Here is a 27,786-nt window from a genome sequence, read left to right as displayed (position 1 = left end):
ACGTCACAGCCACCTTTGGGAATCCATCTGCTGTGGCATGGGGTCCTACTTGGGCTGCAGGCGGTATCTGCACTACCATGGACCTTCATGGGCTGCAGGGAGACAGCCTGCCTCACCATGGTCTTCACAACAGGCTGCAGGGGAAACTCTCCTCTAGCACCTGGAGCACCTCCTCGCCCTCCTTCACTGACTTTGGTGTCTGCTGAGTTCTTTCTCTCGCATGTTCCCACTCCTCTCTTGGGCTGCAGTTGCACAACTGGAGGTTTTCCCCTCTTTCTTAAATATGTTCTTACAGAGGCACTGCCACTGTCACTAATGGGCTTGGCTTTGGCCAGTGGTGGGTCCCCCCTGGAGCCAGCTAGCATTGCCTCTGTTGGACATAAGGGAAGCTTCTAACAGCTCCCCACAGAAGCCACATTTGTAGCTGCTCACTACCAAAACCTGTCCAGGCAAAGCCAGTGTCCAGGCAGCCCTTATTTCATGAGTACTGCCCACTCAGGTCCACCTTGATTTGAGCAGAGCTCAAAGGACAGTGCAAGTTCAGATCCCTTTTTCAGGTGAAAAGCTGAAACAACGGTCCTGGGGGCTTTGTGAACCTTCACAACAGGGGCTGTTTGAGCAGAACAAGGCAGGTTTATTTGATGGCTGAATGGTCTTAACAGAGCTAAATAGCTTAGACAGCAAATCTTTATTTAGATTTAATTGCAGTAGATCTAATTAACAGTTGTATATTAAAGACCTGAGAGTCTCTGATCTTTTTGAAAGGCTGCTGCCAAAAGTACACGCTCATGAAATAGAAGAGGCTGACTTACACTGTGAGGGGGGCAAATAATGGCTGCTACCAAACCCCACCAAAACCACCAAATTGATATAAAAGGCCAAACCTGAAAGTGTGAAATATTGGAAGAACTCGTAATGGGGAGACTTGCCTGGTGTACAGAGCAACCTACTTCAGTATCAGGTACTGCAAGGGTTTAGAGATTTTGATGCTATCATAAAGAGGAATCCAGGAAGCAGGTTTCTATTTTAGCTGCTGAGCTGTAATGGCAAAGCTGTGCCCCTAGCATGGGTGGGTACAGCCCTGCTCTGCTTGGCTGCCAAGGGATGGGGTGGGCCTGTAGAACAGGGCTCCAGCTAATGTCAGGCTGTAGCTTATTTTTCACAATTCCCTGCGGCAGTACAGATGCTCTTTGGTCTATTTGACCTCCTGTGCAGACAGAAGAAAGAAGAAATTGTATTATTCCATTGTAAAGGAGGGAAGCAAGAGCTAAGATCACCCACAATAATGGTTTTATGTCTCTCTTCCTTTTGGAATCCATGGCTGCTGCATTGCTTCCATCAGGAGAAAGTTCAGGTTTGGAAGGAAAGTCAAGCCCAAAAATGCAAGTGACCTTTTTTTTGTGTTGTTGTTTATCATCTTTTCCTTCCCACTCCTCCACCGTACATGACTAATTTCCCTTCAAGTCCTTGGGGGCACTGACAGTACAGCACAGCCTCCAGCTGCTCCAGGAATGGCTCTTCATCTTACTAGGAGAAACTAGCCTGGATGCAGAACATGCAGCTCACAGCAGCCTCCAGATTGTGTCCTTCTTAGAGGCAGCTACTGACCACATGTAGAACATGAGGACCTCATTTTCGCAGATAATATGGTACCAGAACAGGATGAAGACCTGTAACTTCTCTTCTCCTGTCCCTTTAGGTCTTGAGAGGACATCTGACCATGACAGTTGTACTAGCAATAGATAATCCTGCACTAATCCACTTACCTACCTGCATGACTTCTCTCTGCTCCTGCAAATGATAGCACCTGACCAAGTTCCCCAGCCTGGCTCTTGGTCATGTCTATCCTTCCAGGGAAAGCCACAGCCACACAAGGAGAAGATAAAATGCTCAAACACACCAATATTCAATGCAATTCAGGCAAAACCAAACAGCTGTTTTATATTTGACCCCAACCACCTTTGGGTGAGCAGTGTACTCTGATATTGTAGAAACAGAGACGCAAGAAGTACCTACAGCTTAATGGGACCACAAAAATGCAAACTTAGGGTTTTCCCCTTTCTGCCTGGAGTGTCTTCTGTCTGGTGTGTCTTCTACAGCCTTTTTTTCTGAATTCCTGGCTTTTCTTTTCTTTCCCTGCCCCAGAGCAGACAGGAATATTAGCCCTCCAGAAACAAGTTTAACAGGAAGATCTAATTACACACCTTACATTCAACACAGGGTATATTATACAGCCTACTTCTGAAACAAAGCTACTCGTTATGGTTCCCTAATGTTATTACTAATGTTATAATAGAGATTTTGTGTCTGACCTGCCTCCTATCTCACCACTCTATCAGATTGGTTGCCTTTTGTAAATTCTGATTAAGCATTAGCTCAAAACATAAATCCTCAGGAATTTTCCCAGTCACTCTGACATTTTCTAGTTTGCTGCCAGGCACAGAAACCCCATTCTAAAAATCCTGTGCTGCTGCTTTAGTGAATGAATGCAAACCACTCCTGAAGCCATTGCAAATACAGCCTCTTACAGGGAGAGGCTTAATTCCTTCCAGCTGTATGATTTCCCATCTCTTGCTACATCCTGTGTTTTCCTAATCAAACCACCTGCTGTTTCACCTAAATGGCTAAAACTACTACCTGTCTGGTTTAAGTTTAGAGTCCAAAGAGGATGAAACAGCAAGATGATCATTCAATCTGTATCCTCCAAGCAGATAATTAAATTCACTACTCAAATGAAATGTAAATGTTCAGCTGGACAGAGAAGCTGCTGAAGCAGCTTGGTAGACTGCATTCCTAGTGGGGAAAAAAAGTCTTCTGCCTTTAAAATCTGGGCTGTTCTCACAGCTAGGAACACACCCTTAGGAAACAGCAAACAGATTCTCCCAGAGGGAGGATCTGCACACAGTTTCCAAATAAGGAATTCTCCCTGGAGTTTTAAACAAAGGAAATCATCCTCTTTTCCTATGCTAAGTCATATGAATCATTTTCCCCTAGAAAAGGCTTCAGTACAACTTTCCTAGATGAACATGTTCACTTCAGCAGTTGCAGTTCATATGCTTTCAGTTTTGGTTTTGCAAAAGGATGTAGAAATGATGGCTCAAGTTCCAGTAAGCAGACTTGTTTCCTTAGCTTCTTTATATTCACTGCTCCAGCTGATCTGGGAGAGCCAATCTGTCTGCACAGACAAAAGGAAAATCAGTTTGGGTTTTTGTTAATAAAAACTTTCTGAAGTCTGCAGAGAATATATTTATATGACAAATATTTGTCACTGCTCCCAGAAAAAAAAGGACCAAACTCACGTGTTTAACTTGAGTAGGAAATGTAAAAAAATTAAATCCTTAGCCACTGTCTAATCTGCTTTTGCTCTACTGGCCTTCTGCTGAGTAACAGGCTTTAGGGACCTCTTATAATCAAGGTCAAAGATTGTTACATGACTTAAGAGCCCACCTCGGAGCCCACAGCTAGCATGGCCTTCCAGTGCCAGCAAAGGCACATCTTCCTCTGTGTCACTCACACCATTAGCTTGTGAGCTGCTGGACAGCACTGGCCATGTCAGCTGTTGCAAACCTACAGCTCCTGCCTGGAATTTGGATTTTTCTCCTATACTAGGTCTTTACATCAAGTTCATATCTGTGACTTTTCAAGAACTGTTTTAGCCCACAGGCAGACCTCTCAATTACTCTTGCAAGATCTTCCAATAAAACCAGGACCAAAATATTAGTGACTTTTTTTTTAACCTCCCAGAAGCAGGTAAGTAATTAGATGTGGTGAGGGCATGGACTCTGACCAGCCTACATCCTAAATATCTTCACTGTATCCCTGTGGGTAGCAACAGCTGCTCCAGTCAGCTCCGTCCCTGGAAGGTGCCAGCAAGCCTTCTGGTGATGCTCTCCCAGAGCTGGCTTCATGAACAGTGTTGGCCACCATAAAGACAGCAACACAGATGGAATTTCCATGTGTATCATCTGACACTCACCCTCTAGCTCCAAGTCGAGGGCTAAGTCTCAGCTCACAACATTGTTCTGCTCCAGCAGAGACAGCAGTTGCTCAGTAACAACGGAGCAGTCTATAAAGACTGTGAAAAGAATACTGGGAGGAGTGATAAGGTTGCTTTGGCTTTAAGGAAAGAATGCTCTCATTCCATAAAGTTTCTTCTCCTGCTTGGAGAGAGGGGAAAGGTGGGAAGATGTAAGAGAGGAGATTCACACATCTCATGTTCCACTTCTCTGTGGTACAATGGAGTGAGCCACGTTCCACATCTGGCCTTAAACTGAGCCCTGGATGAACTCCACTCCAGTGACTGTTACTCAGTTACACTCTCGATCACTGTCTCTCAGCTGTGTTCGTCTCTGGGAAGGCTCTCTCATGCCAGGCATGTTCTTGCATCGTCCTCCCACTCACCCAAGCTTCCCTGGCAGATGTGTCTTAGCCTTGCTCCAGCCCTTAGGATGCCTCCACCTACCACTTCCTGCTATAAAAACCTTTTGGAGTTCTACCACTTGGATAAAAAGACACCAAGTGCTGAGCTGTGCCACCTCTCAAAGGCACAGATGGAGGGAGGGCTGCAGAGTGACTTAGTGTACCTTGGCAGCTTTTTTCCTGCTTGTATTCTCAGAGATCCACATACATCAAGAACTGAGGCTGTTTTAGTGGCCCTTGCATTCATTTCCTTCACTTCAGCAGCCCCTGTAGTGCACAAGAATCACGACAGTGAACGCTCCCTGTACAGCAGCTACTGTGTGGGAGTACTTGAGACTGTCCCACACAGCTCTCAAGATGTGCTGTTTCTCCAACCATGAAGGTTGCAATCCTTCATGACTCTTCAGCTACAGCAGCCTGACCTCCGGGCCCTAAAGCCGTTCCCCGGTGCCCCACGTGAGCACAAATAGGCAGCTCCAGCCCAGCCAGGTGTGGGAGGGTGTGAAAGATTTTAAGACACAAAGAAGCTGGGTGAAGAGGCAGGAAGATGAGAGCTGCATAGCTCTGTGGAGACTAGTAAAGGGGCTGCAAAGGGCTGCATCCTCCCTTTGGGAGGAGATGTCCCACGGGAAACTCAACAACAAAAAGAATTATGCTCCAGATTCCCTTCTGACATCGCTGCTCCTGGAGAAAGGAGTGAATTAGTCTAAAGCATCACTAGGACCTGGCTTGTCTTGCTCGCTCCATTTTAAGCTATTAAACACAGAAATATAAAAAATAAAATCAATTTCCCAGAATCTATCAGCAAAGGAAAAGAAACATTTTTACATTTCATTTCTAGCTGGCATTTCATTTAATGCTACAAAACCGTAATGTCTGGGCTGTAAATGCTTCAGGCAAGTTGAAGGAAAACTATTTCCACCGGATCTTAAATCACAGAAACAGTGCTATTGCTATGAATTTCTCCCACTGTACCAAAAAAATGAGCTTTTATGCTTTCAAGTTTAGCTTTTCTTTATTTACCTCATACCATCATAGCAGGAAAGGGTTCATAAATATTGAGTATATACTTGAAACAATGTCAAAACAATGAATGTCAAGATTCCTAAAGGGAAAAGCTGTAAGTTTATGACAGTAAGCAGCAGGGACAGAAGAGAGAGAGGGACAAAGAGAGAAGGTCATTTATTAAAAGCTGAACATTTTACAGCAGCAAATATATGATTAGATTTCTAATAATGTAACTCTCAGAAGATGTATGCCACGAATTCTTCTGAACCCCTCAAGACTCACTTGTGTGGGGAAGGCAGTATGTGCCGGGGGCCCAAACCAAATACTTCAAGGGTTTAATTTAAAGTACCGTAGGATCCCTGCATGTAGTGTAAATTATTCTGACTGCAATTACAAGGCTTTTTATGTCTGAGAGGAATCAAAGCAAGTTTCCTATGTTCCCAGAATATAGGAATATAGCTGTGAAATAAGCACACGATAAATTAGGCCTTTCTCTCCTTGTTTTTGCTGGCTTTCTCATATCAGGAAAAGCTCAGTGCTGGCCAAAGACAAGGTTTGTGGGTTTTGTTTTGTTTTGTTTTCCATAAGAGACCAATGATTCTGACATTTCCTATCCAACCCCCATTTCTACTCATTTCCTGAAGACTGTTCTAGTCCCCATCACACCAGCCTAATCCTCATGGCAATAAAATCATGCCCTGCTCAGTTCCTGAAAGATAAAATAGGATCCAAATGCAGGGAAGACTTCATGGCTGTGAATCAGTTAAGGAGACCTCCTCCAGTCCAGAGTTAGTTAAGTAAGAGTCTGAGCCTCAAAGATTTAGATGTCTAACTTGTATTTAAAGGCACCTAATTACCTTTAAGAGTCTGAGCCTAAGTCCCTCAGGGATAACTTGTGGCTCTCTCCTTAGCATTTCCTACAACTGCTTCAGAAAGGTCTCTGGTTTGCTGACACTAGGCACTTCTGGAGGGAACAGGTCTCTCATTTCAGACCTGTGGATGCTCATAGGTACCAGAGCACTTAAAAGCTAAGGTGTTTCAAAGGAACTGCTGGAACCTTTTCAATCCCCACTGTGAAATCTAGTTTCTTGTTCGCACTGACTTGACTTTGCACACACTTGAAACCCACCTGCTGCCAATTCTTCTTACGCTTCCCACCTTCTATATGCTTACACACAACTTCCTCAACCAGCCCGACATAATATGCTGCCCTCCTCTAAGAAGCTGCAGGCTTTTTCTTTCCTCTCCTGCTTTGCAACATCCTTGCTTTGGAATCCATCCAGTAAGCTCCTTAAGCACAAAGAGTCACAAGTACTTAGCACAGAAGGGTATTACATAAATAATAATAATAATAATGTAGTAATTAATAGCCCACAAATGGAACCTTAAGGGGCTTCTAATCTTCACAGGTGCTCGGAAAGCAACTTTCCAAAACTTCTTCATTTGGGTGAGAGTTCTGAGCAGCAATGTAATCAGCCAAATATCAAACAGGTTTGTACAATTACACAGCTGAGTGGGCTCCAGCACAAGGCAAGCACCTGTGTGTAGAGCTCAGCTGCAGTAGAGCATTACAGTATCACAGTATCAGACAGTATCACAGTATTATTAGGATTGGAAGAGACCTCACAGATCATCAAGTCCAACCCTTTACCACAGAGCTCAAGGCTAGACCATGGCACCAAGTGCCACGTCCAATCCTGCCTTGAACAGCTCCAGGGACGGCGACTCCACCACCTCCCCGGGCAGCCCATTCCAGTGTCCAATGACTCTCTCAGTGAAGAACTTTCTCCTCACCTCCAGCCTAAATCTCCCCTGGTGCAGCTTGAGGCTGTGCCCATCCCTGCATTTCGGGAGCTGAGTTTTGAACCAAGTTTGCAGGGAATGTGTAGGATGTGTTACTCTTCTGTTCTACTCACTTGCAACTGGGTGCCAGCTGGGAGGAGTGAATCATTTTGGAAGCAGTGGATCTCTTCTAAGTTTCTAGAACTGAGGAGTGACATAACGCACGCAGCTACGCACACACCAGCAATACACTGTTGATGCCTATATTGAATGGTCTGGAGCGTTTGAAAAGTTAAATGATGTCATATGTAACTTCAAACAGCTCTGGGGTTTGGAAGGACATTTTGTTCTCCGTTTTTCTGGAAGATCTCAGTACCAAAATCGTGAGCAAAACAAGCAGCTGATTTAGCGCTGCTACTGGAGTTTCTGGTTTTAGGGCTGAACTGTCGCCTATGCTTAAAACTAACCGAAAAATAGATACCCTTAAATAACAGCTTTTGCTTCAGACCACTTCAACTACGGCATCCTCTCCACTGCTCGGCAGTGTGACCTTCTAAGAGAGACTAATCACTGAGTTTCCCACAAAACGCAGACCAAGAGGGGCTGGTTTGGAGCTCAGCAGCGGTCTGCGCTTGCAAGAGAGCTGTCCTGGGAACAGCTTTCCCCAAAGCGGCTAAGAGCATGGGCGACAGCCTCTCTCACTGACACAGCACAAGCTTAGAGCTGGCCCCTTCTTTCCACTTCTGGTGCCCGGCTTTACAGCTGGGAATCCACTGGCGTGTTTTCCACAGGGACTTGGAAACCTCCTGAGGAAAACCAGCCCTCCCCTTGGAAAACGCAAGCCGTCATTACCAGCCTGCCCGGTATGCTGCCTTGGAATTCGGGGCACTGAGCCTCAGGGCTGCGTCCGCCCACAGACCGTCCCCAGAGCTTGCGTGTGGGGTAACAGAGGCTTCAACTGAGTTTTTCCCGTATCGGCTCTCCGTTTCCCTGGCGTTTTTCTCTCAGGGCTACACGGAGAGCCTCTCGGGGAGCGGGGAGACCGTTGCGGCCCGCCGCCGTTCCCGCCCAGCGGCCTCAGGGAGGCTTAACGGCCGCTGCCGCCATGGAAACGGCGGGCGCGGCGGGGCCGGGGCGAGGGGGCGGCGGGCGCGGCCCGTGAGGGTCTGTGACGAGCCTCACACCGCAGGGTACCTCAAACTGAAGCGCGCAACGTGAACATGCGGGGCTAAACATAAACCCTACACGCACACAACTACTTGGCCAGCGAAAGGTGTAACCGCTTGGAAAAGGGAATGCCCGAGATGGAAGGCAGGGGTAGATGGAGAAGGGGGTAAAAGAGACGAACTCGTCGTCGAAATCCCCCTGCTTGGCAGCTTAAGGGCGGCAGCGTTTCGCAGTGGGCAGTCTTGAGCTGGTTCCACTAGTGTCAGTCTCTCTGGCAAATGGTTCTGAGAAGCACCCCAGTCCCCGGGAGGTGGTGGTCACAGCCCACTGCGATCCAGGGGAGCTCGGGGGGTCTCATTTTGGATTGCTGTGTATAGGCTCCAAGATAATTGACTTTCGTGAGGTACTTTTCCACTTTGGCCTAACTCTGGTTTGCACAAGCCCAGGCCTTGATAGATTTGGGGGTTCTGGTACTTTTCAATCAGTTTTGTGTCCCCAGAACTTTCTGGATCTCGGGGTCTTGGAATCTCCTCTCTGTGCCATGACTCACGTAGAAGTATGTTGGGGTGCAGGAAGGTTGACTGACAGGCCAAGATGATGAGGGGGCAGGCCCCAGGAGCCAGGTGTGCCGTGGGAATGCCTCAGCCAGTGCCATGTGCTCCTCTGCAGGAGGTAGTTGTTATTGCTGGCCCCAGAGAACAGAGAAGGCAGGAGCCAGGTGCATTCAGAGGGGCACCTCAACACCCTGGCTGGCTGCCCTCCCTCCACAAGCTGTGCTTTTCCAGCAGGCTGTTGTGTGACTCAGGGAGGGAGTCATGCCCTGCGTCAGGAGGCCTGTGAGCAAAGGGGAATGGTAGCACCACAAAGGGCAGCACAGTGGGTCAAAGGAGAGGAACCTAAGGTTTGTCTGGGAAGAGCAAAGGCACCAAAGCTATGCTTCATCAGCTGCTGTTCCCCTTCCCAAATATGGAGGACTGCCTGCTGCCCCTCTGGGTGCTGACTGACCACACAGCTGAGGCGGGCCCAAGGCCGGTTACTGCTGGAGTACTGCTGCATGGCTGCCCACCCCTCTCAGTCTCTTCTTATCCCTTGTGCTGCCCTCTGCAAATTGTGCCCAAAACCAGGGCAAGGAAGCAGAATGGTGGAGGAGCTGGTTGCTGCTGCAGAGGTGAGTGGGATTTTCCCTGATGATAGATCACCTGGGCTGGAAACATGAAGGTGCACTCACAATTTGCTCTGCCTCTGCTGTCAACAAGCAACAGCAACAGACCATCAAGTGCCTGCACTGCCCATCTGTATAAAAGATGGCAATTTGCCACTGATAGAGATTAATCTTCCAGCTGGAATGGTAGAAGGGCATGTTGTGGAGTTACAGTGTCCATCGAGCCTGCTAATGCTTGTGCACTAATATACATTAATTCAGATGTTGAGATGAGTGCCCTGTCTGTGCTTTTAACATAGGCTGCAAAACTATGCTGCAGGACTTACTCTTCATTTATCCTCCTACTGCATATATGCATCACATTGCAGGTTTCAATAGTATGAATGTGTTTTTTTACCACAGTATTCCTCTTTTCCTTAGTGCATGAGTTGGATGGTGCTCTGGGGATGAATTGCAGCTGGGCACTGAAGAAGGAGGTTACACAGCCAGCTCCTGTTTGTTTTGCAGAAGCTGGACCATATATAGTGAGAAACATGAGAGAGGTCCAAGGGAGATGGGAAGGTCTCAGAAGCAAGGCAGTCGAACACTGCTTAGCAGAACTGCAGGCTGGAGATGGGAAGGTCTCAGAAGCAAGGCAGTCGAACACTGCTTAGCAGAACTGCAGGCTGGGGATGGGAAGGTCTCAGAAGCAAGGCAGTCGAACACTGCTTAGCAGAACTGCAGGCTCTCGTTGCCTGTGTGGTGCAATGTTGGGGCAGCAGCTCCAGCATGCTGGCCACTGCCAGAATGTTCCCCAGTGGTTGTATGCCCAACTTGCACCCCCACAGCTACAGCTCAGATCACCAGATTTCTAATCCCCAAACAGACAGTGCAAAAAAAGGCACTAAATACTCTGAAAAAGTGAAACAAAAGTTGGATGTGTCTCAGGCCAAGAATCCAAAATACTGTGTCCCTTGCTTAGATTCTTTACCAGCTGTGGTACCAAAGCTCAATTCTGGTTCCCTGTGTCACATCTGCCTGTGTGCTGTTTCCTGCCTCTGCACAGCAGCTGCCAGATCCCCAAAGGCACTAATGCAACCATCTGTGGGCCTGCAGTGCAGATGAGCTACAGGCCAATCTCATAAATGATTGCATCAGCACTACTATGGAGGATGTGAAGTGTGCTCCAGGAGTGGGACAGAGCAGCTGGAAATGAGGGCTGATGTCTTCAGCTTCTTTTGCCATGGGAGAAAATGTTCCTAGAGCTACACCCTGAGTCCCTTATCCCTAGAGTAGTATCGATGGTGTGAAAACTTGCCCCTCACCTCTGAAGGCTCAGTAACAACATCTACACAAATGCTGGTAACTCTGCCATCTGAGCCCTTGAATAATTCTCAGTGCAGAGCAGAGCTGTGGCAACACTTGGCATCTATGGACACATAAACACAGGCAGAGCAGAGGAGAAATAAAATTATTGACCAGGCACTCACCAAGCGTTCGCTGGCTGTTCTGCCCACCAAATAAGGCCTGGATCCCACAGGAAGCAAACCACCCTAGAACATCCCATGTAATTAAAGACTGCAGCCTTGCACAACTGTGCAGGGGGCCAAGCGCAGGGCACAGCTTGTAACCCAACATTTACTAAAATGCTAATTTCCTTTGAGGCGTTCTGTTTATCCAGAAATACCTCTCCTCCCATCTAGAGCTGGCCAGGGTGGCTGTCCCTCCATTTCAGCCTGCCTGTGACACCTGGGAGGCTGTCACTGCCAGCAGCAGCAGGGTGCCTGAGGAGCAGTAATGAGCTGGCAGGAAGTGTCCTGAGTTCTGCCTGCTGCTGGGCAGCCCAGCCCAGCCCTGGAGCCAGACAGAGATGCAGCCTGTGTTGTCCAGGGAAAGGCAGGCTCTGGGGGTATGCTCTTGGTTTGCTGGGACAGACTTTTGACAAGAGAGAAGAGTGGGCAGCTGTGGCCTGTGAGAGGATGGGTTGCCCCGACAGAGATCAATACATCTCAGCAGACCAGGGAGAAGGCACTGACAAAGCCCCTAGTTAGAGGGGCTGAAGTTTTCTTTGTTCTGTTTGTCTTATGGAAAAAAAGAAAAAGTATGAAGAAATAAGTTTGACGATTTAGGACACAGAGAAGGGAATAACCTCTTTATTTACTGAGTAGTAGCACAGCCCAGCTAGCAGTGACTGTTCTTTTAAAGACTTGGAAGGTTGTCTGCAGCTGAGGAAATCATGACTGGTGAGGGTGGGGAATCTAGAGTTTAGTGCATGTTTGTTGGGTTACTTTTGGTTTGAAATAAGGGCAGCTTCAGGGACAAGTGGCTAAGTTCCCAAGCCAGTATTTTGTGGTTTTCCAATCACACTTTCAAAAATGTTTTCTTCTTCCTGTTGCTGTGCAGAGGATTCACCAAAATAGCCCTGAAGATTGCCAGCACACCAGGCAAAGAAAAAAAAATATTGCTAATAGCCTCTGGTCTGCTGTTTGTGTGACATACAACACCAGATAAAAAATAGGTTTGAAATGCAAGTGTGTTTTCCATTGTTTTTGATTTCACAGTGGCTCTTTAAAAGCACGATATTGCCACCAGAGTTTATTTTGCATTTCCCAGTAAATAAGAGTTAGGCTGCCAGGAGTGGTTACTTTGGGGCTTTTTCAGTTGTTCCTAAAACCGTAGTCTGAAAACTCCTAAAATGCAGATAGTGCTGTTGCATGTTTTTGGAAGGACAAGTTGATTATGACCCCACAGCACTCCATACTCTGCTTTACTGCTGCACATTTGCCTCTAAGCTGTATTCAATGAAATTGTGTTTCAAACCTTTGTTCTCTTTAATGAGGACATAGGAAAAGTACTTCCTTTTTAATGGGAATAAGTATGATACAAAAATTATGAGCTGAACTGCTTACAAGTGGTGCCTGATGAGTTACTGCTCATGCTGATACCATGCTTCTTGGGATGGCTTTGGTTCATGCATTCAGTATTCCTCAGGCAATGCCCAGGCACAAGCCCAAAACCACTCCCAATGGGCAGTGTGGAGACTTGTTTTAGGAAAGAATTGTAGGATCATTTTGATTGGAGAAGACCTTTAAAATCATCAAGTCCAGATATTCTCTAATTTTACCAAGTCTGGTGCTAAACCATGTCTCACATCACCACATCTCTGCCTCTTTAAAACGCCTTGAGGGATGGGGATTCAACTACCTCCCAGAGGAGCCTGTTCCAAGGCTTGAGAATCCTTTTATTTAATGACGAAGTTTCTTCTCATATCCAACCTAAACCTACCCTGGTGTAACTTGGGGCCATTTCCTCTCGTCCCATCTTGTCACTAGAGAAAAGAGACCAACAGCCACCTTGCTACAACCTCCATAAAATCATAGAACAGTTATGGTTGGAGAAGACCTTTAAAAAAGTGAATGCCACCACATGGACACAAGCTGGACAATGCCACTGGCCCTTATTGTCAGAGGACAGGCACTGAACATGTTCATGTTACTCATACAGAAAAATGATTTCTAAAGGAGATAATTCCTCATTCAAGTGGAAGACTAAGGACCAAATAGTGAGATGAGGCAGGCAGGGCAAGAAATGGGAGATCTTGAGTTATGACTCAAATCTTCTTTTGAATAAGTTTCAGGGCCATAAATTCATGATGTTGATGTTTCAGGTTTTGATAATGAGGTAACTAGTCTGAAACTGCCACAAATGACAGCTTCATTAAGTACTTAGCTGGCCTGCACCTTTCCTGTGTAATGGTCCAGGTTGTCTGTTAGGAGAGTCCCAAGCTGGTGGAACACATAGGATGCATGGAGCTGCTCTCCTGGTTTCTATACAAAGTAGATAGTGATTTAAGTAACAAAATGTAGATGTCAGCTGCACCAGATACAACCAAGCAATCCTTTTTTTTTTTTTTTTTTGTGAGAAAAAAGAAGTGTAGGTTTCCTCTAGGATGTGAAATATGAACTACATAGCAAAGGGAGAAAGAAGCTGGATAAAATCTACATTTTCTCCTCCTACTGGATGTCTGTAAGCTCTGGCAGGGAGTGTCATCTGCTGAGTGTGTTCATGCCTCAGATGTTACCACTAAGCCTGCCAGCATGTCTGAAAGAGAGCAACATCAGTTTGAAGAAGGGAAGATATCTGGAACTGCTCTCCTTCATCAAGCTGCTGCAGCTCTTCAACCACTAAACTTAGAGAAGCAGCAGCTGTAGACCAACAAAATTAATTCCAGCTTCCCCTGCCCTGCCTCCCTAAACCCCAAACACCCTGAGTTATCCCTAAATAATGCCTGTGGTCGCCTATTTAGCTTGCTTGCGAAGTTTCCACTTAACCACAGTCATTTTGTAGGAATGAGTGTGTTCCTTCAGTGCTAGAGGATAATGCTTTGTGATAGTAAGAGCAGAAATAGGGAACAGAAAAAGTACTAAAGTAGAGTCTTCGCCTCATACTGCCCAAATAGCCTGAGCAGGGAGTCAGGGAAAAGCCAGGCACACCATATTTAGGGTTGAGTGATGTTTGTTCAGGCAAGAAGGCTGTTGTCTATGCAGTTAACTCCAAGCACTTTTCATCTGTCTGATTCACAGGCTGTCACGCTGGGAAACAGTGAAGCCCAGTTAAACCTGGAAACAGAACAAGGGGCCCCACATGCACCTTAATGTTGCCTGCCATAAAAACAAGACAGCAAATGTAAGTCCCTGCTTCTGAAGCAGCTCTGCTTTCAGATCCCTGAGGCTTTGCTCCTCTCTGTTCTTCTCAGGCTGTGCGAGTACCTGGGAAGCTAAGTCACAGACATTTTCACTGGGCCGGGTGTCTTGCCAACTTGAAACTTCACCAGAGCAACAGCCTTGCAACTCAAACTGGCTGTCTTTAGGGGAGTGGGTGAGAAGTTGATAAGCCTTTAAAAGCAAATAACAACACACCTCCTACATACTTAAAATAGGTCCTTTTAAAGTAGGGAAGCTGCAGATTCCAAGGAAAATGTTACAGGCGTGCACAGGCTAGAGAAGGATAACTATTTCCAGCACAAAGCTGTGTGTGGAGTCAGGATGTGCTAACCCAGACTCGCACAGATAACGCACTGAGTTCATGCTCACCTCTGTTTTGTGAGTCTGACGTTCCCAAAAGTACCTCCAGGATTGAGGGGTTCAATTCCCAATGGCAACAGGGTACTGAAATGCAGTGAGTTCCTGTGAGGGCATAAAGAGCTAAGTGACTATGAGTGCCCATTTCTTCACCAAAAGTGATGTTAGTTTCTGCTCCCATCAAGCCATAGTAGCTTTGCACCATTTCAGAGAGAGTGCCATGCTTTAATGGTTCCAGCCACTGTGCTTCCATAAATTGGCTTGCAAAGCTTCCAGGTTCTCCTGATCAGTCTGAAGGAGGACAGGACTCTTTGGAAATGCTTGTGGATCCTACTCTTTATCTTACAGGAGGGGCTTGACCCAAAGAAATCTGCAGGGCCTCTGAGCTGAGCTGTTGCTGCTTTTGTGTCACTTGAGTGGAAGGCTTTCTGTGCTTGGTGTAGCAAATGCCAAAAGGCTCTGACCTGCACAAATCCACAGCCACAGAACTGTATTTCCCCTTTTATTTCAGTCTTTCTCCAGAACTGATGGATACAAAAAAATGCCTACACTTCCCCAGACAGTTCCAGTAATCAAATATGACAACAGCAGAAAAATCTGCATGTGCACTTAAATAAAATCTTAGAGAAAATTCAAGCACATTTTTGTATAGCATATTTTAAAAGCTAATAAATAGAAAAAAAAAATTCACTTCAACTTTGGAATTTCATATGCAAACCACTTCTAAAAGAAAATATCCCTGTTTTCCCATTTTCCCTGGGGTACTTGTCACAGCTCCTTCTGTGTGGTGAAGCTGGTGCATGAGGCACTGAACTGAAATAAAGTGATTGAACTTGTCCTTCATGTTTTCATCAGTCTTCTTGCCTCTCAGGCTTGAGTTGATCTCTTCTGTCATTTACAGAAGCAGCACTCCGTTGCCTTACATGCTCAAGCCACCAGCCTGGTGGAGCTGGCCATATTTTAGACACTACAAACCTCTCCCATTTCTCTTTAAAAGGCTGGTGGATTAAACTTGCCCAGCTGTTTCTGTGGGTTCTCATCAGGTGTTAAGGGGAGTGGCAGGGAGAGAAGACTGAAGGTGGTAGAGGAACGAGCTACACCTGCAGGCAGCAGGTGTAGAAGACAGCTAAAGCAGTACTGTGCTGGGTGTGACTGGCACAAAATTCCTTTTCTTCCCAGTATCTGGTAAGGGGCCGTGTTTTGGATTTGTGCTGGCGACAGTGCTACTAACACAGGGATGTTTATGTTACTGCTGAGCAGAACTTGCAGAGTCAAGCTCTTTCCTGCCTTTCGCCACACTGGTAAGCAGGCTGGGGATGCGCAGGAAGATGGGAGGCGACGCAGATGGGATCGCTGACCCCGACCGTGCAAAGGGATATTCCAGCACACGAAGCTGGGGGCAGAAGGAAGGAGAGGACATTCAGAGTGACGGCATTTGCCTTCCTAACTGTTACATGGGGTGGAGCCCAGCTCTCCTGGAGATGGCTGATCACCTGCCTGCCCGTGGAAGTGGTGAGTGAATTCCTTGCTTTGCCTTGTTTGCAGGTGCTCACTTTTGCTTTACCTTTTAAACTGCCTTCATTTCAACCCAGAGTTTTCTCAGTTTTACTTCTCCAATTCTCTCCCCCCAACCCACTGGGAGAGAGTTACTGAGTGCCTATATGGGGCTGAGTTGCTGGCTGGGCTTAAGTCACAACAAGTAGAGAAGAGTTGAAGAAAGGAAGAAAAGAGAAGAATGTTTTAAGACACTTCCAGCAAAGCACTTGTGTGTTTATTTAGAGTGCTGTGCTTTGTGGCTTCACTGTGCTTTTGCTGTGCTGTGCTTTATAAAATTCGTCAGGAAGACCTTTAAAGGTCTTGACCTCCACCCCACTCATTTATGTTGTCATCTGAGCCAAACATTTCACTGGCTTCCTTTCCTTTTTACTTTTTAAGCCATTGGGAAGTTCCTCCTCTTCACACAAGGTGCTCATTAGCTGTCCATGACTTTATAGTCTTTTTCCCTCCCTTGCCTGGGACTGTCTGATCATATCTCTGTTAACTGTAAGGTACTTTAGAAAACACTGTGTAAAAATTCCTTCAGTTTTGAAGGCTCTCTTGTTACAGTTCCCTCAGATGTACATTGGCAGATCAAAGAAGCAGAAATCATTGCCAGCTCCAGATAAAACATCACTGCATCTAAGCACAGCCCAGTGATGAGCACAGACTGGCTTACCTTTTGTCTGTTTTTCCTGGCTCTTGTCTCAAAAGACTATTCTTCAGTTTCCTATCCCACCTTGTGCCAAAAGTAGCACCCAGCTATAGAGGTATAACAATGTGTGCTAGAAGGGCTCAGAAGTTTGTCTCTATGGCAGGTCAACCCTCAGCAGCTTTTCCAAAACTAGGATCAACAGAGGGGTGCCTCCTCTTTTGCCTCCCTAGTGCAGAGAATTGCATGAAGGTGTAAATTGTACTCATATGGGGGGAACAAATACTGGAACAGAAGTGTTCTCAGAGTAATAATTATGATTACCTCAACAAATAAGGTAAGCACCTTGGACATCTAATCTAAGTCTTGTTAATATGGGCTGTCACTTGCCTTCTAACAACATACTTTGCCTTCCATTACAAAGTCGGTGACAGGACAAGGGCCAGTGGCTTCAAACTGGGAGAAGCTTGTTTGAGTTTAGAAATTAGGAAGAAATTCTTCCCCATGAGGCTGGTGAGGCACTGGAACAGGTTGCCAAGAGCAGCTGTGGGGGCTCAAGCCTTGGAAGTGTTGAAAGCCAGGTTGGATGGGGTGTCGAGCAGCCTGGTGTAGTAGGAGGTATCCCTGCCCATGACAGGGGAGTTGAAACTAGATGAACTTTAAGGTTCTTTCCAACTCAAACCATTCTAAGATTCTATGTAGATTAAATTCCTCCAGCTAAGTTGTGTTTTAGCAGAGACAGAGCAGAGAAGTTGCCACTAGACATCTGTTGGCCTGTCCTCAAAAATAGTCATTTGCTCCATTTAGGAGGCAGAATTCTCTGTTCTCCTGTGAGTGCATGCTATGATTCTGTGATTTTAGCTTTTTCCACTTCAAACCAGTTCATGCCATCTTTGTTTCACATGGAGATGTGTACTCACTGGTAGTTTTATTGCCTCTGCTTTACAGGTCTCAGGATCTTGATCCTATTCAACACAGCCACAGTTCTTAGTGCAGTGTTGCATTCTAGCCAGAGAAGAGAATGCATTAATGGGAAAAAAACCCATCTTGACAAGAATAACTAATCCACAGAGAAAAAACTACCAAGTATTTCAGACTGCATCTCCTAGAAATGTCTTGTGGGGTTTAGACATAAACAGATTACTGCCAAACTAATCCAGCTGGTTTCTGTGGGTTCCAGGAGGCCATGTTTGTGTTAAGTGACTAATTGATCAAATACTTTGTTTTTCTAGGGGAAAAAAGTTGTTACTGTCTTCTTCATAGTTAGATTCTCCTATAAAAAGTGTTTTGATGCCTGTTTTAAAGCAACTGTAAAACTGACAGACACTGTCTTATTTACAGTTCTCAGTATAGTTCCTTGAACTCTTCGGAGTTTTGCTCAGGAATAAAAAAATAATTGTTCAAATGTTCCTGGAACAGAACTACTGTAAACTGGATTAATTTCTACTGTGGTTTTTCTGGACAGAAGTGTCCCTTCCAGCTTCCTCTGATGTTGGTCTTCCTCTCCAGTAACCAAGGTCTTGTTCACTGAGGCATTAGCAGAGGAACAGTTCTGCTGTGAAGCAAGGAAATCAGCATAGCCACAAGTTCTGCATCAGCTTAGAATAAAGCTGAAGGCTCAGAAGAAGGGTGGAGGTTGCTGGACATTCCTCAGAATTTCCAAGAAACCAGTTTGCTGTGAAACAGACCAAGTGGCAGAGACAAGTTACTGTGGAACTGGAGCACAAGTCCTCAATGCTGCAGCCTTCACAATATTTGCACCTTAGCCACTAAGAATATCAGTTCCTGCTCAGATCATCTCTCTGCTGACTGGACCTCAGTCGCAAGTGCCATATTTCTAACTCTCCTGTCTGCTTCTGTGCCTTCAGACAGCTGTGCTGAATTTTCCAGGGACACCTGCATTTGTGACCCATACACTGAGATTTTAATAACCCTTCTCATCTGCCTGGATGGAGAGCTGTGGTAAGCATTTCCTCTGAAGTCCATATGCAGTCCCCCACAGCCTCCAAATCAATGCTCTGACACTGCTTTTAAAGTCAACAGGTGAGCACTAAGCGATGCAGTCTCACTTCTGAGTGTTGGGATTGAAGTTGACAGCAAACTCCTTCCCCCAGAAGGAATCTGGAGTAACAGAGCCTTATCCTCTGGCCAGCTTCCACAGTAAGTAGTTACATCCTGCTTGTCTCTGTCCCCTTTGCAGGTTTAACTAGGTGCAGGGTACGATTCACTGCCTACCAGAGCTTGCTGTGTAGTTTGCTGGGTGGTTAAGACATAACTCAGCAAGAGGATGGTGGATAACCTTTGTGCATCTGAAACTTTGAGTCAGTCTAGATGAATTCCAGACTGTGGGCATCTGAGAGAAAACAGCACCTGAACAGACTGAGCACAGCTTTCAGTCTTTAGGCTATGAAAATAGAAAAACCCTTATAGATACTACTGTAACTTGATGCCTGATGAAATGTGTGCTACAGGACTCAAGATCACACCTTGAGATCAGAAGAGAAAAATCAAAACCTGAGATAGAGCCAAGTTCACTTCTCTCTGCTTATGATGTACCTTATGAACCCTCTCTTCACTGAAAGGGTTCTCAAGTCCTGTAACAGGCTCCCCAGGAAGGTGGTTGAATCCCCATCCCTAGAGGTGTTTCAGAGAGGCAGAGATGTGATGCTGAGGGATGTGGTTTAGTGGCAGATGCAGCAGAGTTAATTAACAGTTGGACTCGATGCTCTAAAAGTCTTTTCCAACCAAAATGATGCTATGGTGGGGGACACCACATACAGGGAACTGGAGTTCCACTTAACCTAGAAGAGCAGACACTAAGGGAATTCCCTGCACACTGCCACTCTGGGCTCCTGGCAGCAGGGGTCTGCCTGTTGAGTTCTGCCACCCTGGAAGTCTGAACTGCTGGAACAGTCTCTGAGAGCCCTTCTGCTTTGTGCTGCTAGCACAGGAAAGGCTGAAAGGAGAATACCCAGAGCCCACAGGAGAGCAACATCAGAAGCTATCCCTATTGTATGTGTCTCCTCTTTGTGAATGTCAGACACATCACCACAGCAAACAGTACATTTGCACACATTGCATCACTGCTTTACCTATTCCAGCACCATGTGAACTTCTTGTATATGTTGTGCCTGATGAACTTGTGGGCTTTCTACGAAGGAGTGGCTAAGGGAAGAGCAACTGCTATCAACTGCCTGGACTTGTGTAAAGCCTTTAACACTGTCCTGCATGACATCCTGGTCATCAAACTGGGAAAGCATGGACTTGAGGAGTGGACCACTGGCTGGGTAAGGAATTGTCTGGTTGGCCACACTCAGAGTTGTGGTCAATGGCTCAATGTCCAGATGGAGACGAGTGTCAAGCAGCCACCCTCAGGGGTTTGTACTGGGACCAGTTCTGTTTAAAATCTGTCAGCAACAGGGACAGAGGCAGTGAGGCACTCTGAGCAGGTCTGCAGATGGCACCAAGCTGTGTTCTCCAGCTGACACACTGGAGGGAAGGGATCCATTCAGAGGACTTGGACAGGCTTGAGAGGTAAGCCCAAGCCAACCCCATGATATTCACCAAGGCCAAGTGCAAGGTCCTGCCCCTGAGTGGGGACAATCCTAAGCAGAGATATAGGCTGGGTGAGGAGTGACTTGAGAGCAGTCTCAAGGAGAAGGACCTGGGGGTCAGTTGATGAAAAAGCCACCATGAGCAAGCAATGTGTGCTTGCAGCCCAGAAGGCCAAACGTATCCTGCAATGCCTGAAAAGAAATGTGATCAACAGGACAACGTGAGGTGATTCTTCCCTTCTGCTCTGCTCTGGTCAGACAGGAACTGTACAGTTCTGGTGCCCTTAGCATAAGAGGGACATGGAGTTGCTGGAATAGGTCCAAGAGAGGGCCATGAAAATGATCAGGGGACTGGAAAACCTCCCCTATGGGGACAGGCTGAGGGTCAGGGTTGTTCAGCCTGGAGAAGAAAAGGCTATGGGAAGAACTTACAGTGGCTTTTCAGTGCCTGAAGTGGGCTACAGGAGAGCTGGGGTGGGACTTTTTACAAGAGCTTGTAGTGACATAATGAAAGAGAATGTGTTGAAGCTTGAGAAGGGGAGATTTAGACTGGACATTAGGTAGAAATTCCAGAGACACTGGAACAGGTTGCTCAGGTAGGTCATGAGTGCCTCTTCCCTGGAGGTGTTTAAGGCCAGATTGGGTGAAGCCTTGAGGAGCAACCTGGTCTAGTGGAAGGTGTCTCTGCCTGTGGCAGGGAAGTTGGAATCTTTAAGGTCCCTTCCAACCCAAACCATTCTATGACTGAATTAATCTAGGAAAACTGGCAGACTGGCCATGTGCCAAACCTCTTACCAGCCTGATAAGATAACTGCTGCCAATGTTAATTCAGCAGCAGTTCACACAAAATGTCATTGCTCTCCTAAAGCCTGGGAAATCAGACCACCACTGCCCAGTGAAAATGAACCAGGAGTCCATCACTGCCTGTCTTTCTTCATGTCAATCATAAGAAACTTGGCTCACCAAAGGAAACAACAGCCCTCTCCTGGGCTGAAAGCCTTTGAAATCCCTGAGCTGGGCATCTGGCCCTGTGAGTCAATTCATGTCAGCTGTGTCCGTCCACAATCCCCAGGAAAGCAGCTGCCCGGTGCCTCCAGAGTCTGTTCTTTATCCCCTGCATGCAATGTTCTCCAACACCGGGTAGCTTGTTGGCTTGCTGTTGTTAATGTTCTGTGAGCTCCTATCAGAGGTATTTATTACTGTGGCTGTTAATGTTTTGGGAAGGCACAGACTGGCTTGAGTTCAAAGGAGGACCCACAAGGATGGAAAATAATCCCTAAGGTGCTTATTTCAGGAGCCTGACTAATGCACCTTACTAAAGAGAAGGTTGAAGAAGGCAATGCAATGAGAGGGTGTTGATATCACAGCTGCAGAAGGTGTTTTAGTGAAGGGCTTTTCAGTTCTGCACAGCAAGATCCATTTTCTTGCTCTCCATGTTAGAACTTCCAACAATATATCAAATGAAGTGCATTTCTGTGAGGGGATGATTAATCACCAGGGCAGAGCACGGGGGGGTTGGGGGGTGTGTGTGTCAAGAAAGTCACCATTCTTTGAGGTGCTAGAAAGAGAAAAGGCAAAAGCAAGCCATGCAGTGTCATCTGAGATATGCCAGTGTGTTGGGGAGAGCAGGGCATGTGAAGGATGTGTGGTAGGAAGATCTTGAGGTATCTCTTTGAATTCAATAATGTGCAAATCCTTATGCTCCTGCAGCACAGCCTGTGGGGGTGGCAGTGGGAAAATGTTCAAGGTCGTGTTGTGATCTAAGTATACTGGAAAATGAGGTGCTGCATCTTGCGTTATTCCTGGTGGATCACTTTGAATGCAGAGCAGCGTAAGGAGCAGCTGTTGTCCTGTGGGATTCCAGAGACACAATGCTGACTGTGCAAGAGCTTAAAGCCAAAAGCCCAAGTACCTGTTGTCATCCTCATCTCTGCTGGCTCTTTGTTCAGTGCTAATTAGTGCAAAATTCACATGAAAAAATCAAACAAAATCGCTTCTTCAAAATCCCAAACAGCTCTTGTTTTCACGAGGAGGGTGATGGTGAAGACAGGAAGGTGGTGGTGGTGGATGGAAGTTTGTCACTGTGAATGTGGAACTCAAGGAATGACAGAGGGGTAGCTTGGGTAGCTTACACTCTGAAGGATGTGAAGAGCAGATGCTCTTTATAGCCAAGCAGAATTCTCTGGAAGAAGTGTTGCTTTGTGAAAGCTTTGCATCAGCCAGGTGAGAGTTTAGGTGCTCTACTGGCTTCTTTCAGGGGCTCTGTTGTTTTTTCTTTCTTTTTCCTTCTAAGCTGTCAGGGTCTTTAACAGGCATCCAGCCTGTGTGAACAAGATAAAGTAGAAACTTTCTGTCATGTCCTATGATTCTATGTTCCTTTTAAAGTCAAAGGATTCAATAGCCAAGCTATAAAACCTGCTGAAATATTATATGAGCTTTAGTATTTTTGGATGCTCATTGTAGCTTCAGAAATTCAGCTGACTACTACAGACCATCCACACTGTTCCTTCAGCATTCCTTTTGAAGAAGACTGAAGATGAGACTTTCTTGCCAACCATGTCAGTGTGTTTCATGCACTCAAAAGGGTGGAACACAGCTAAGATAGGACCTAAAACCAGTGAGGAGGAGTCTCACCTTATAAAATCATAGAATCAACCAGATTGGAAGAGACCACCAAGATCATCCAGTCCAACCTAGTGCCCAGCCCTGTCCAGCCAACTAGACCATGGCACTAAGTGCCTCATCCAGTCTTTTTTTGCCTTGTGAAAAAATGCCTGCCTTCTGAGTTGGGGCAGAGGGATGGGACCAGGCAGCTCTGTTTTGCCTCCTATTTCTCACCAGGCATTGAAGCTTCATCCTGTCTTTTGGAGAAGGAACATCTTCCATATTGACTTCCTGACTGACTCTGTCCTGGTCCCTGTTATCTCAGGGCTTTTCTCCTCACCTCTCAGTCCCAGCCTTATAGAATCATAGAATCAACCATTGGAAGAGACCTCCAAGATCATCCAGTTCAACCTAGCACCCAGCCCTAGCCAGTCAACTAGACCATGGCACTAAGTGCCTCATCCAGTCTTTTCTTGAACACCTCCAGGGACAGTGACTCCACCACCTCCCTGGGCAGCCCATTCCAATGCCAATCACTCTCTCTGGCAACAACTTCCTCCTAACATCCAGCCTATACTTCCCCTGGTACAACTTGAGACTGTGTCCCCTTGTTCTGTTGCTGGTTGCCTGGGAGAAGAGACCAACCCCCACATGGCTACAGCCTCCCTTCAGGTAGTTGTAGAGAGCAATGAGGTCTGCCCTGAGCCTCCTCTTCTCTAGGCTAAACAATCCCAGCTCCCTCAGCCTCTCCTCATAGGGTTTGTGTTCCAGGCCTTTCACCAGCTTCATTACCCTTCTCTGGACACATTCCAGCACCTCAACATCTCTCTTGAATTGACAAGCCCAGAACTGGACACAATACTTGAGCTGTGGCCTGACCAGTGCTGAGTACAGGGGAAGAATAACCTCCCTCGTCCTACTGGCCACACTGTTCCTGACACAGTAATATCTCATCTGTGCCATCGAGGCCAGTTTGAAGGGACAGAGGACAGGGCAAGCTGCAGGCCTGGAAGAGGCTGGTAGGATGGAGGCAGCCCCAGCAGAAGGTGGGCTTTCTAATTAACTTGAAAACAAGAGAAGGAATCTGTATCAGTCTTCTTCTTTGCATTGAGCTTATCCTAGCCTTGCAATGAAGGGTAGAATTAGGTGTCTCTCTCAGGGCTTGTGTTCCTCTGCTCACAAAAATAAAATGAAGAGGTTAGAAGGAGTTTTCCATTTGTGGCATTTTCAATGGGAGCTGTAGTGTCCCTGAGTAAGCAGAAAGGGCTTTGTGAAGGACAGAACAACTTTGCCCAGACTTCATTGACTTAAACTAGAAGCACAATGGGGAAATGAGGTCCAAGGTGCTTTTGCATATGCATACACCAGTCATGCAGTCATATGGCAGGAAGGCTGTGCTGCACTGGATCAAAGCAGGAGAGCCTAGCCCGAGATTAAAGTGGGGATAATTGCAAGCAACCAGAAAGGTTTATAATGGAGGTGATAATAATATACAGCAGAGGAAGGAAACTGCAAGGAACAGAAATGAGGATAAAATGCAAATAAAAGAGATCCTTTGATCCTTCTGGCTTCTCCCTGTATAACAGAATTATTTTATCACCCACTTACTTCATTTCCCTTCCACTTTCATCTCGCTTTCCTCTCATAGCTTTCTAGTTCTCCTGCTCTGACACTGCACCAGGTCTGCCTCCCTCCACATGTCTCATAGCAGTGCAGTGCAGGATGCATCTTTATTGAGTGCTGATTTCAAACATTAGACATCTTGAGTGATGGGCTGTACCTCTCAGTGTGCTTCTGACTTTGGGAAGGAATGGAGCTGGCAGAGGAGGAGCTCTGAAAATTGTCCCACATGGTGAGCTGCATGGTGTAAGCACAGCCTTGAAATACCAGAGCTCCTGACCACCGTTCTGGGAGAAAATGTAAACATTTAAAGGAAAGAGAACCCAAGGAAGGAGCAATCTGGAAGTTGGATTCTGCAGACTTTTTTGGGAATGCCTGGTTTTCACCAAAGCTGCGGATGTAGAAACCGTTTGCCTTCCTCTCTTCATCCCTTCTTCTGTATCCTGTTTGCTTTCAGAGGTCAAGAGGTCTGTGGCCAGAAGGAAGGAACTGGCCTTTCCTAAAGAGGATGTCACTGGAGTCTCCTACAGAAGCATCCACACTGCAGCCCTTCAGAAAACCTGGTCAGTCCCAGCCAGAAGTGCAGGCTGAGCTTGGTTATGTGAGTCACCACTTTGCTACCTCCATACCTCAGGCATGATAGGAAATGACGCTGGTGATACTGACAGGCACCGGAGCAGGGAACCTGCAGGGAACAGGAAAGAAGGACAAAATAAAGAGAAATGAAAAGGAGAGACAGTTTCTACTCTAAGGTGGCTAGGAGGTGTGTGGATGACCTAAAAATGGGTTAAATGCACATCTGGCAGTGGCTTCTGCTTGGATTGCTGTCTGCTTACTGTGAGGGGGTGAGTCTTTAAAGCACAGGACCTTTATCTAGGACTCTGTGCTTGAGCAGCAGTTCCAGCTGTGTGGGAGGATGAAGGCCTCCTTGGTGCAGGTTCATGGGAAGGCCTGCTTTGTGCAGAGTGCTTTTTCTGATGTTTTTGGATGAGCAAGGCTGCAGGAATGAGGTAGGACTCTGCAATCTCTTTACCAAATGCTTGCATGGGCATTGTTAGTGAGAGCCTTGCTGCTTCGGGGGGCAGGGGATGCCCTACATCAGCCCTACATCAGCTGTAGAGGGGCTGAGGTGCATCCTGGGGAATGAGGAACAAGTCTAGTGGGACAGCTATAGGTACAACAAAGTGAAAAGGTGCCAGCAGCAGCTGGGCTTCAGAGAGAGATAAGAATGTGATTAATCTTGTCCTCCTTGTCACGGCCCTCAGGCTTTGACAGGTCACTCCTGGATGAGCTGGTAGTATCTGCTTCCTGTGGCCTTGAACGGGTTCACCAGTGAGGGATGTTATTGCAAACATGTGGGTTTCCACTTGTTGGCTCATCTTCTGCTCCTCTGGTGCCTAAACAGAGTGGGTGACTTGAGTGATACAGACAAGTGCTTGGAGGAGTGAATAATGGAGAGGTAGAGCGTGTGTGCCTCACTGCGCCAGCAGTGTTAGGGCATACTGGCGGGAAACAGGGCAACCAGAAAGATATCAGAAGTGAGACAAGAGACTTGGACTTCCACAGGTTAATTAGCTAAATGCACAGGTAGAGAAGGATGTTTCATTCCTTGTACACAATATTCAGTGTTGGTGATAAAATAATCCAAACAGAGCTCTGACCTGTGAAGATCTGTGATGAGCTTTCTGTTATGCTAGCACTTCCCAGCTAAAGCTGTTCCTAAAGCTTTGTGAAGAATTTAGAGAGCCTCTTTTCCAATCTAAGCATGGCTTTACCCAATAAATTCACAATGTTCCAGTGTGATGTAGGATTTTAGAGTGGTCAAGACTTAAAAACACAAATACAAAGTGGGGGTGTATGGGTGGTGTGCCCTCTGTCATCTGTGCCCCCTGGATCTGGAGGGTCAGCAGGTCTGGGGAAAGGATTCTGCCCCTCCAGTACCCTCTGGTGAGAGTGCATCTGGGATACTGCATCCAGCTCTGGAGTCTTCAGAACAAGAAAAAAGCAAAACGGTCAGAGTGGGTTCAGAGGAGGCCCTAGAAATGATCCGAGGCTGAGACACCTCTGCTATGAGGTGAGGCTGAGAGAGTAGGAGCTCTTCAGCCTGAGGAAGGTGGAAGGAGGCCTTCTTTTAGTCTTTGGAAATTTAGAAGATACTGTGAGAAAGCTGAGCACAGACATTTTAGCAGGCCCTGTTGAATCAGAACGAGGGGTGATAGTTTAAAATAAAGAGGGAGATTCAGACTAGAGACAAGGAAGATTTTTTTTTTTTACACTGGAGGTGGTGAGACCCTGGCCCAGGTTGCCCAGAGAGGTGGCAGTTGCCCCATTCCTAGAACCATTCCAGGTCGGGTCGGATGGGGTTCTGAGCAACCTGCTCTAGTTGCAGGTGTCTCCCCCGTTCCTGCAGGGGAGGTTGGGCTGTATGACCTTTAAAGGTCCTTTCCAATCATTCTGATTCTTTCTCCAACTTCTCCGTGCTGGTGACTTTTCCTCTGCTGTTTCTGACACCTGCAGATCCACCGCGTACCACAGGAGGGCAGCGCTGGGTAAGTTTGCAGCTCCAATGATGCAGGAGGGCAGCGCTGGGTAAGTTTGCAGCTCCAATGATGCAGGAGGGCAGCGCTGGGTAAGTTTGCAGCTCCAGTGATGCAGGAGGGCAGCGCTGGGTAAGTTTGCAGCTCCAATGATGCAGTTTCAGCTCGCATGCTCTCATTTTTAAAACTAATTTTGTGGAAAGGGCTTCAGAAGCACAGACGGGCTGAGAGAGCTGGGATTGTTCAGCCTGCAGAACAGAAAGCTCCAGGGAGGCCTTAGAGGAGACTTACAGTATTGGAAGGGGGCTGGAGAAGGACTTGTTAGAAAGGCATGGAGTGACAGCACAAGCAGTAATGGCTTCAAACTGGAAGATGCTCCACTGAATTCAGACATTAGGAAGCAATTCTTCCCCTTGAGTGTAGTGAGGCACAGGAACAGGTTGTCCAGAGCAAATGTGGAGACTCCAAGCTTTGAGATGGTCAGAGCTATGTTGGATGGAGCCTTGAGCAACCTAATTTAGTAGGAAGTGTCCCTGTCCATTGCAAGGGGTTGGAGTTAGTTGATCTTTGAGGTCGTTTTCAATACAAACCATTTTGTGAGCCCACGATACATGTCTATATTACAATATATTCTACAAAATTGCTACTTAAAGTATTATGAAAGAAAATGAAAATCCTGCATAGC

General features: G+C 46.6%; 1 protein-coding gene and 2 long non-coding RNA genes across 5 annotated transcripts in view; 1 reads left to right on the top strand and 2 right to left on the bottom strand.

Annotated features, from left to right (window-relative positions):
• Positions 1–611: 611 nt before the first annotated feature.
• LOC135181100 (uncharacterized) lies at positions 612–4,840 on the bottom strand. Of its 2 annotated transcripts, none has more exons than XR_010304722.1 (3): positions 3,977–4,840; positions 2,017–3,175; positions 612–1,847 (listed from the first exon to the last, which is right to left on the bottom strand). It is a non-coding gene; the product is annotated as an uncharacterized LOC135181100 (long non-coding RNA). The 2 variants fall into 2 exon arrangements; XR_010304723.1 differs by having other exon boundaries at positions 612–1,842.
• A 15,048-nt stretch (positions 4,841–19,888) lies between these two features.
• Positions 19,889–27,154, top strand: LOC135181427 (uncharacterized). Of its 2 annotated transcripts, none has more exons than XR_010304874.1 (3): positions 19,889–20,073; positions 25,022–25,127; positions 27,082–27,154. It is a non-coding gene; the product is annotated as an uncharacterized LOC135181427 (long non-coding RNA). The 2 variants fall into 2 exon arrangements; XR_010304875.1 differs by having other exon boundaries at positions 25,022–25,165.
• Positions 25,163–27,786, bottom strand: part of ZNF704 (zinc finger protein 704) — a 92,346-nt gene continuing 89,722 nt past the window's right edge. Inside the window, exon 11 of the mRNA XM_064154608.1 lies at positions 25,163–25,249. The gene's annotated coding sequence lies outside the window, so the exon portion shown is untranslated. The remainder of the gene's footprint in view (positions 25,250–27,786) is intronic.

This window comes from Pogoniulus pusillus, chromosome 14 (genome assembly GCF_015220805.1).
Source record: "Pogoniulus pusillus isolate bPogPus1 chromosome 14, bPogPus1.pri, whole genome shotgun sequence".
In the NCBI taxonomy this organism is placed as follows: domain Eukaryota; kingdom Metazoa; phylum Chordata; class Aves; order Piciformes; family Lybiidae; genus Pogoniulus; species Pogoniulus pusillus.
The sequence above is the reverse complement of the archived record's forward strand: the minus strand, read 5'-3'. Positions and strand labels throughout refer to the sequence as shown.